The sequence below is a fragment of the Gadus macrocephalus genome, chromosome 17, assembly GCF_031168955.1.
Source record: "Gadus macrocephalus chromosome 17, ASM3116895v1".
Classification (NCBI taxonomy): Eukaryota; Metazoa; Chordata; class Actinopteri; order Gadiformes; family Gadidae; genus Gadus; species Gadus macrocephalus.
In genome coordinates this window covers 4,197,022-4,207,807 of record NC_082398.1, presented here as the reverse complement: position 1 = coordinate 4,207,807, position 10,786 = coordinate 4,197,022, and the positions used below count along the sequence as shown (strand labels likewise).

General features: G+C 41.2%; 1 long non-coding RNA gene across 1 annotated transcript; it reads left to right on the top strand.

Annotated features, from left to right (window-relative positions):
• Positions 1 to 3,616: 3,616 nt before the first annotated feature.
• Positions 3,617 to 4,724, top strand: LOC132475649 (uncharacterized). Its single transcript, XR_009529951.1, has 2 exons — positions 3,617 to 3,934; positions 4,226 to 4,724. It is a non-coding gene; the product is annotated as an uncharacterized LOC132475649 (long non-coding RNA).
• Positions 4,725 to 10,786: the final 6,062 nt, after the last annotated feature.

Below are 10,786 nucleotides of genomic sequence, written 5' to 3'. Positions count from 1 at the left end.
CTGCCCCCCCCCCCCCCCCGGATACTTTAGGTTAGCTTGTTTTCCTCTCCCCCTCGCACCGATGATGCAAGTTCCTGTTGGACTTGATGATGACGAGACGACATGACGATGATGACGTCGTCACATGTATAAGATGGTGTGTGTGTGTGTGTGTGTGTGTGTGTGTGTGATGCGCGCGCGGTCGTGTGTGTGAGAGAGAGAGAGAGAATGTTCCCTGTTTCTTATTTCTCTTTAACAAAAACAGTTGTGCACTGGAAAAGCAGGGTGTAGGTCCAGGGGGAGGCGGTGGGGGTGGTGGGGTGGGTCTTGCGATGGGGGGGGGGGGGGTCGATTTTTTTTCTTGTCCCTTCGTTTTTTGTTCTTTTCTTCGGTTCATGTGTCGTCGTTTCTTTTTAATGTTTCTCGCCTTTCCGTGGAGTACCGATGAGCGTGTAGGGCCGTAGTGTGTCTGTGTAGCTCCGCTAGCCGGCCGCGGCGGGGCTCCCAATGATTCTGTTATGTCGAGAATAAATTCAGTTGATCATGCTTTTGTTTTTTTGTTTCTTTTTAATGTTATTGTATTTTACATTTTTATGGCTTTCGGTTGACATCGCGCCTTCTTACACAGAATGTCTACCCGGACACCCCCCCCCCCCCCCCCTCCCCCTTTTTTCTCATCATTTATTCACTTCTTCAGTGCCCCCCCTCCCCCTTATACACACAGACACACACACACACACACACACCCTCCCAACGTCTGTCAGATTACGTGTGTTCCCGCGGAGGTATTATTTTTTTTTGGGGGGGGGGGGGGGAGTATTTAACTTGTGCGTGTGTTTTGCGTATATAAAAGATCACTGGAAAGTCAAACGGGGAAAAAAATATGAATGGTGAATTATTTTCTCTTCTACGTTGATTTGATAATATTCTATTTTTATGTCATATAAAAAATTACACGAAAAAAACGACGGGAAAAAAAAAACACAATGTCGGGTTTGTACAGGTTAGATTTTTTTTTTGGGGGGGGGCTACAGGGATCATATCATTGCTGCCTTTAATTGTACAGCACCTTTTATCTGCACAAACACACATTTCACGCTACATTCGCCACTTCCTTTGTGTACAAAGTACTAGACACACACGAGCAACACACCCATGCAAGAGTTGTACGGTGACTCCAGATTGAGGAACTGTTGTTCATAGTGAAGATGGCGAGTCGTCTGAAAACATGACTTTTTGTTTTTGTTTGTCCTAGTTCAATTTTACAACATGGGGGGGTATGTACGGGCCTGTTTATTGGCTGTCAAAAGGAGGAAGGAGAGAACCACAGAGGGGGAGGGAGGCAGAAGGAAGTTGGGTTGAACTGTTGCGCTTTTATTTTGGAGGGCATTTCTTTGTTTTTTTTTATCCGTTTTATTCTGTTGTCAAGCAACGCCGTGATGATCGCAGCCAAGTCAACAAGATACCACCCATATCCGAGCACGTGTCTGCGCGCGCAAAAAATAAAGCTCAAAACAAAAGTAAGATACCGACCGTGACTCAACGTAAACACTCAGGTCCTTATCTCTCCTCCCTATTCCCTACATGCTCCCATCGGTGGGGGAGCTGACGTAGCGAGCGATTGCGTAAACTAGTTCCTGTCGGCCAGCGTGTGAGCAGCGAGATGTTATAGGGTCCCTATGACGGGCTCTCTATTTTTATTTTGTATTACTATTTCACATGGACACGCCCACCGTCGCCCTCCACATCTGTATCCATTTCCGAACGAGGCCGAACCCCTACTTTACGTTTTTCGGATTCCTCTACTCTTTGATTTATTTTATTTTCTTTCCACCTCTCCTCCAGAAGTTGATCATTGTATTACGGTGCTGGGTTTTTGGATTCTAATTATTATTATTATTATTATTACTCTGGCTGTTGCTGTTTTATTATTCTCTATCAGGGCTGATTTTAGTTCTCCTTATTTTTTTGTTTTTTTTGTTTTTTTTGTTTTACATTGCTGTAATTTACATTGATTTAAAAAAACGTGTTTTGAGCGAACTGTAAACTTTAGTGGTGGAAACGGGATGGGAGGGGTTGGTGGACTCCTGAAAATATGTATGTTTTTGTGCAAAGATGAAATGATGAAAAATTACAATGATAGTAATAAAAACAATATTGAAAAAAAAATCGAGATGGTTGTTTGGAAAAAAACAGCATATGAAAAGCAGTTGAAACAATTTTGTAACAGTATTCAAATGGTGGTTGTCATTATCAATAATGACAATTAGACCTAAATCTCTGTATCTAGGGGCATAAAGGTTACAACCAAGAGGGTCTTGCAACTTTTTTTGAATGTCATATCTATCCCCCAACACCATCAACCACAATGACTTGGTGGAGTGGGGAGAGCCAGCGGTTATGATTACCAGAGTTGCTGGATCAATTCCCCTCATGGCATTCTATACTGGTTTTTATTTCTAAAATGACTAACAATTAGAAGTTCAAATATAAGTGTACATAAAAGTTGCAAGACCCTCTTGGTTGTAAAGTTGCAAGTTGCAAGCTTCCAGTCCTTATGTTGGTGGCTTTTCATAGCGTGAATGTAATGTCAAATATGACTTCCGGCCATCAGAAAGCATCGGATCTGTGGTACATTGGATCGAGCTCTCTGTAAACGGTGCTGAGGTTGTGTGTTCAATTCCTGCAAAGATTGGTCACAATAGATCTGAAAGTTGTTATTAAAAATACGAGATCTAGGAATTCAAGTCAAATCTATCCTCCACTGCGGTCATACACAATGACTTGGTGGTGTAGTGGGGACAGCAAGCGGTTATGATCGTCAGGGTTCCTGGTTCTAGTTCCCCTCGTGTCTAACTATATTCTTTAAAAAAAAAAATATATATATATTTGGGGGGGGGGGGGTGGTTAACTTCATCACAATACTTTCAAAACGTTAATTGTGCAAAAAAGTTGCAAGACCCTCTTGGTTGTAACCTCCAAGATATTATGATCTACGTCTTGGTGGTGCAGGTTCGAGTCCCCGCATGCACGGCTAGTAAGAAGCTGACGTTCATGATGAGCTTTCAGACACTATGTAGGTTCAAGAGGTACCGTAATGGATACATCTTATTTCTCTGTCATGTGAATGGTAAAGTCGAGTATAACCTCCAAACATGCTCTGGAGGCGTCTTGGTGGTGCAGCGGTCAGGACTGGTGGTTAACGGTTGGTTAACGCTCTGTAGTCTTAGGTAGGAATCCCCGCTCACCTGGCCACCAAGAAGGGAGTACCCCCAAACGGCCCCCATGTTGCAGAACCCCCCCATATCCCCCATCCCCCCCTTCAGTAGGGGTGGGGGGGGTGTTAGGACTAAAAGGGTCTTGCTACTTTTTTGAACATCCCTTGCCCCCTTTTATATAGATCTATAGTTTTTAACTTTCTTTTATATAGTTTTTATCTTTATTTTTTTTATATATATCTTTCTTTTTTTTATATATATATATATATATATATATATAGTTTTTATCTTTTTTTAAGATCTTTTTAGATCTTTCAAGAAAGATATTTTTAGATCTTTCAAGAAAGTTAAAAACTACATAAATGAAAGTTAAAAACTATAGATCTATATGGGGGGGGGGGGGGAGAGTAAAGAAAAGGAGGAGGTATCGGGTTCTAGACCTCTTCTCGGGGGCATAGGTAGACTGCACTGCAGACATTGGGTATATTGGGGGGAAATAAATGGCTGTGTGGGGTTAGTGTTTAACAGAGGTGAAAAGGCCGAAGCTCACGAGTAGGGTCCAGCTGCAGCCCCGGAGAACAACACTCTGGCGTGACAACAACCCTGGCGCGACCGTAAAACCCCAAGAAGAAGAAAAAGAACAAGAACCCTGGCGCGACGGAAGTACTCTGGCGTGACGGAAGTGATTTATTTTTTTTACACACCGCTAAATTGGATACCAAAGATGAACCATGGAAGTAAGTGTGACTGCCAATATGCTTGATATAGCCTATTGAGTATGATTAATGTAAAAGTCGTGCCTCTGAGCTTACGAATCCGGAGTGCTCCAGGAGAAACGGAGCAATATCCCCGGAAATCGAGGCGGCAGTATAGAGTCAGAAATCAGACCATTCGCGAAAATAGATAGAGTAGGCCTAGTATAATATCTGATATCCATATATAGTGTATTTCACGTTTTATACTTAAATTATACTATATACCTGACCTAATTGCTTTCTTTTATTTATCCCATATTGTATTCACCGGAGGAAGAAACAAAGTGGAAGTGGTAGTCCACAAGCCGGTGTTCACGAGAGTTTCAACTGCTACTTTGCAAAGAAAATGTTGCAGAAAAATCTGCAGCCTCATCACAGGGGGATGATGTCAAAACTGGTTTTATGGATTCGTTAGAAGAAAACGCTACATGGCAGCATTGATTGATTAAAGCCCAACAGGTGCGCAACCCCAGCGAGGCTGCTCTGTTGCCCCCGGCACGTAGATGCGGCACGGCGGACTCAAAGTAACGAGACCTCATTGAATGAAGCTGAAGTTATTATTTTGCTTTTTTAAATCGAAAATTTGCTCTATGTTTTTACCTGTTTGCGACGAAGGACTGAATCTGTGATTTAATGTGATATAGTTAAATTGAAGAAGATTGTCATGTGAGTTATTGTATACCACACAATGGTGATTTAGCCAATGGCCCACTGATGAAAGCCCTTCCATTTGAAGTTTGAAGACCTGCTGAATAAAGTGCTTGGGACCCAGCTTCAAGTCCTGCTTATGACTGTTGTTTTTCAACCACAGTCATGTCGAATATAATGTCAAATATTCTTCTGGCAATCTCCAGCGCTGTGGCGAGCTCCCGGTCATCAGCCTGAGGTCCTGGGTTCGAGTCACTTAACAATGTACCAATTTAGCCTCAATGCCTTGATTGCTCAATTGCTCTTGGTTGGGGGGCTCTTAAATAATTGATTAGGAGGTTTTTTAGAGCATCCTCCAGTTTATCAAAAACATCTGGAGATCAGTCAGTTTATGAACGTTAATCTATTGAATCGAGTCCCAGAGCAAGCATTAGTACCGTGCATAGTTATGTATGCGTCTAAACAACTGCATCCAAGGGTAAATGTAGTGTATTAGGGATATTTCCCAGTGTCACTAATATGAAATGGCTGGAGATAAAATATAGGCCTTCCTAGACCTTCAAAGGAATTTAAAGGGATACGCAGAGGTATATGAAAATTTGCCTGTTTTACCCAGATTGAGATGATTTGTTTAATCCCAAATTCATCATTGTGCGTCAAGAAGGGGAATTCCCCGGGTTAGCATTTGCTTTCGACTGCCGAATCTATTGATTTGCAGAGTTATAGTATCCTTGCTCTATCTTACTTGAAACAAACATCAGCAGGATTTGAACAATGGTGCAGTCTGGAGACCAGGGTTCAATTCCTTTTCAATTCCTGTTTAATGTATGTGAATTAACTAAAGGGTAAGTCTAGTAAGTCTAATAAGTCTATAAAGTCTGTAATGATATTTCTATTGAACTGATTGATATAGCCTTCGACCACCGTATGATCCCAACCTTCATGGGGATGTGGAGAGAGCAGTTGGCTGACACTCCTGAGACCGGGGTTCAAGTCCAACTAATACTCTCTAATGTGTGTGTTTTCTGGTAAAGTCAAGTATAACCTCCAAGCATGTTCTGGGAAGTGTCTTGGTGGTGAAGCGGTCAGGGCTGGTGGTTAACGGTTAGTTAACGCTCTGTAGACTAAGGTTCGAGTCCCCGCTCACCCGGCAACCAAGAAGGGAGTAATCCCAAACGTAATGGATACATCTTATTTCTCAATCATGTGAATGGTAAAGTCAAGTATAACCTCCAAGCATGTTCTGGGAAGTGTCTTGGTGGTGAAGCGGTCAGGGCTGGTGGTTAACGGTTAGTTAACGCTCTGTAGACTAAGGTTCGAGTCCCCGCTCACCCGGCAACCAAGAAGGGAGTAATCCCAAACGTAATGGATACATCTTATTTCTCAATCATGTGAATGGTAAAGTCAAGTATAACCTCCAAACATGATCTATTAAGTGTCTTGGTGGTGCTGCGGTCAGGGCTGATGGTTAACGGTTAGTTAACGCTCTGTAGACTCAGGTTCGAGTCCCCGCTCACACGGCCACCAAGAAGGGAGTACACCCCAAAAGGCCCCCCCTCAGTGGGGGTGGGGGGGGGGGGGTTAGGACTGAAAGGGTCTTGCTACTTTTTTGAATGTAGTGAACCCTGTACTCCCTGCGTGATGGCCGTGTGAATGTCCCTTTACTGCCCCCCTCCCCCATTATTATTATAAGGTTTGAGTCCCCGCATGCACGCATGGCTAAAAAGAATGTTGAGCATTCAGACACTATGAGACACACACACGTCCACCAGAGGTACGTTAATGGATACATCTTATTTCTCAATCATGTGAATGGTAAAGTCAAGTATAACCTCCAAACATGTACTGGTAAGTGTCTGGGTGGTGCAGTGGTCTGGGCTGTTGGTTAACGCTCTGTAGACTCAGGTTCTAGTCCCAGCTCATACAGCCACCCGAGGTACCTTGATGGATTTATCTTATTTCTCTATCATGTGAATGGTAAAGTCAAGTATATCCTCCAAACATGCTCTGATAAGTGTCTTGGTGGTGCAGTGGTCAGGGCTGATGGTTAACGGTTAGTTAACACCCTATAGACTCAGGTTCGAGTCCCAGCTCACACAGCCACCTGAGGTACCTTGATGGATTCATCTTATTTCTCTATCATGTGAATGGCAAAGTCAAGTATATCCTCCAAACACGCACTAGATTGAGTCTTGGTGGTGCAGCGGTCAGGGCTGATGGTTAACGCCCTGTAGGCTAAGGTTCGAGTCACCGCTCACACGGCCACCAAGACGTGAGTACACCAAGGTCGGAACACCACCACGTTGGCGCGTATGGCAGAACCCCACCCCCCCCTCTCTGGGGGGGGTGGGGGGGGGGGAAAGGACTAAAGGGGTCTTGCTACTTGTGGTAAGGACTAAAGGGGTCTTGCTACTTGCGGTAAAAAGTTTCATCAAAAAGGGAAACATTTAAAAAAAATTATATATATTTTTTTAATCTTTCTTTATTTTTTATCTTTTTTTTTTTTATCTTTCTTATATTTTTTTCTATTTTTTTTTATCTTTCTTATATTTTATCTTTTTTTTTTATCTTTCTTATATTTTATCTTTTTATTTATCTTTCTTATATTTTATATATTTTTTTTTATTTTTCTTATTTTTTATGTTTTTCTATTTTTTTTATCTTTATTATATTTTTTATTTTTTTTTATTTTTTTTTATCTTTCTTATATTCTATCTTTTTTTTTTATCTTTCTTATATTTTATCTTTTTATTTATCTTTCTTATATTTTATATATTTTTTTTTATTTTTCTTATTTTTTATGTTTTTCTATTTTTTTTATCTTTATTATATTTTATATTTTTTTTTATCTTTCTTATATTCTATCTTTTTTTTTTATCTTTCTTATATTTTATCTTTTTATTTATCTTTCTTATATTTTATATATTTTTTTTTATTTTTCTTATTTTTTATGTTTTTCTATTTTTTTTATCTTTCTTATATTTTATATATTTTTTTTTATCTTTCTTATTTTTTATGTTTTTCTATATTTTTTATCTTTATTATATTTTATATATTTTTTTATCTTTCTTATATTCTATCTTTTTTTTTAACTTTCTTATATTTTATCTTTTTTTTTTTTACTTTCTTATTTTTTATCTTTTTGTTTTATCTCTTATTTTTTATCTTTTTTTATCTTTATTTTTTATCTTTCTTGAAAGATCTATAGATCTTTCTTTTTTTTAATCTTTTTTTTAAAATGTTTCCCTTTTTGATGAAACTTTTTAAATATGGGAGGGGCTATAAAGGGGGAGGAGGTGGGGTTATAATTGGGGGGGGTATATTTTAGGGGCATTCAAAAATGTATCAAGACCCCATTAGTCCTTACCCCCCAGTAGCAAGACCCCTTGAGTCCTTACCCCCCCCCCCCACCCCCTCTGAAGGGGGGGGTGGGGGGGGGGGTGGACAGAACCCCCCCCACTAATGTACCTCTTGTACCCGTTCTTGGCCGTGCGAGCAGGGACTCGAACCTTAGTCTACAGAGCGTTAACTAACCGTTAACCACCAGCCCTGACCGCTGCACCACCAAGACGCTTTCCAGAACATGTTTGGAGGTTATACTTGACTTTACCATTCACATGATTGAGAAATAAGATGTATCCATTACCGTACCTCTGGTGGACGTGTGAGCTGGGACTCGAACCTTAGTCTACAGAGCGTTAACTAACCGTTAACCACCAGCCCTGACCGCTGCACCACCAAGACGCTTACCAGAACATGTTTGGAGGTTATACTTGACTTTACCATTCACATGATTGAGAAATAAGATGTATCCATTAACGTACCTCTGGTGGCTGTGTGAGCGGGGACTCAAACCTCTAATGTACCTCTTGATCCCCGGTTCGGATCCGGGAACCTGAACCAACATTCTTATTAGCCGTGCGTGCATACGGGGACTCAAACCTGAGCCTACAGAGCGTTAACCAACAGCCCTGACCGCTGCACCACCCAGACGCTTACCAGAACATGTTTGGAGGTTATACTTGACTTTACCATTCACATGATTGAGAAATAAGATGTATCCATTAACATACCTCTGGTGGCTGTGTGAGCGGGGTCTCAAACCTTACCTCTTCCAACCGGTTCGGATCCGGGAACCTGAACCAACATTCTTATTAGCCGTGCGTGCATGCGGGGACTCATACCTGAGCCTACAGAGCGTTAACCAACAGCCCTGACCGCTGCACCACCCAGACGCTTACCAGAGAGTGCTTGGAGGTTATACTTGACTTTACCATTCACATGATAGAGAAATAAGATGTATCCATTACGGTACCTCTTGAACCCCGGTTCAGAGCAGGGAACCTGAACCTACATAGTGTCTGAAAGCTCGACATTCTTATTAGCCGTGCGTGCATGCGGGGACTCAAACGTGAGTCTACAGAGCGTTAACCAACAGCCCTGACCGCTGCACCACCCAGACACTTACCTGATCATTATTGGAGGTTATACTTGACTTTACCATTCACATGATAGAGAAATAAGTTGTATCCAATACGGTACCTCTTGAACCCTGGTTCTGAGCAGGGCACCTAAACCATAGTGTCTGAAAGCTCGTCATTCTTATTAGCCGTGCGTGCGTGGACTCGAACCAGAGTCTACAGAGCGTTAACCGACAGCCCTGACCGCTTCACCACCAAGAAGCTAATCAGAGAGTGCTTGGAGGTTATACTTGACTTTACCATTCACATGATAGAGAAATAAGAGGTATCCAATACCGTACCTCTTGAACCTATATAGTGTCTGAAAGCTCATCATGAAGGTCAGCTTATTGGCCGTGCGAGCGGGGACTCGAACCAGAGTCTACAGAGCGTTAACCGACAGCCCTGACCGCTTCACCACCAAGAAGCTAATCAGAGAGTGCTTGGAGGTTATACTTGACTTTACCATTCACATGATAGAGAAATAAGAGGTATCCAATACCGTACCTCTTGAACCTATATAGTGTCTGAAAGCTCATCATGAAGGTCAGCTTATTGGCCGTGCGAGCGGGGACTCGAACCTGAGTCTACAGGGTGTTAACCAACAGCCCTTACCGCCACACCACCAAGACACCTACCAGAGCAAGTTTGGAGGTTATACTTGACTTTACAATTCACACAGTCTAGAAATAACAGGTATCCATTAAGGTACTTACTCCATCAGGGGACTTAAACCCCATTACTGGCCCCCATTATATACCCCCTCATTATAACTAACCCTAACCCTACCCCTTAGGTTTTGTTTGATGACGGGCGATGAAAAACCACACTGCTACACCTTATGTTTAATTTGACAACCGATAAAAAAATTGACAGTGTTACCCCTTATGTTTTGTTTGATGACGGGCGATGAAAAACCACACTGCTACACCTTATGTTTAATTTGACAACCGATAAAAAAATTGACAGTGTTACCCCTTATGTTTTTTTCATGACGACCGATAAAAAACAAGTGTTACCCCTTATGTTTTTTTTCATGACTATCGAAAAAAACGACAGTGTTACCCCTTAGGTTTTTTTCATGACGACCGATAAAAGACGACAGTATTATTAGCCATTATGTTTTTTTCATGACGGCCGATTAAAAAACAACAGTGTTACCCCTTATGATTTGTTTGATGACGGGCGATGAAAAACCACACTGCTACACCTTATGTTTAATTTAAAACATGAGGGGTAACACTGTCGATATTTATCAAATAAAACATAAGGGGTAACACTGTCGATATTTATCAAATAAAACATAAGGGGTAACACTGTCGTCTGTTATCGGTTGTCATGAAAAAAAACATAAGGGGTAACACTTTTGTTTTGTTTAGGGGTAACACGGTCGTTAAGGAAAAAAACATAAGGGGTAACACTGTCGATTTTCTTTGGTCGTCGTGAAAAAGACATAAGGGGTAACACTGGTGTTTTTATCAAATAAAACATAAGGGGTAACACTGTCGTTTTTTATCGGTAGTAATGAAAAAAAACATAACGGGTAACACTGTTGTTTTTTATCAAATGAAACATAAGGGGTAACATTGTCGATATTTATCAAATAAAACATAAGGGGTAACACTGTGGTTTACTATCAGTGGTCATGGAAGAAAACATAAGGGTTTACACTGTCGTATTCTATCGGTCGTCATGAAAAAGACCTTAGGGGTAACACTGTCGTTTT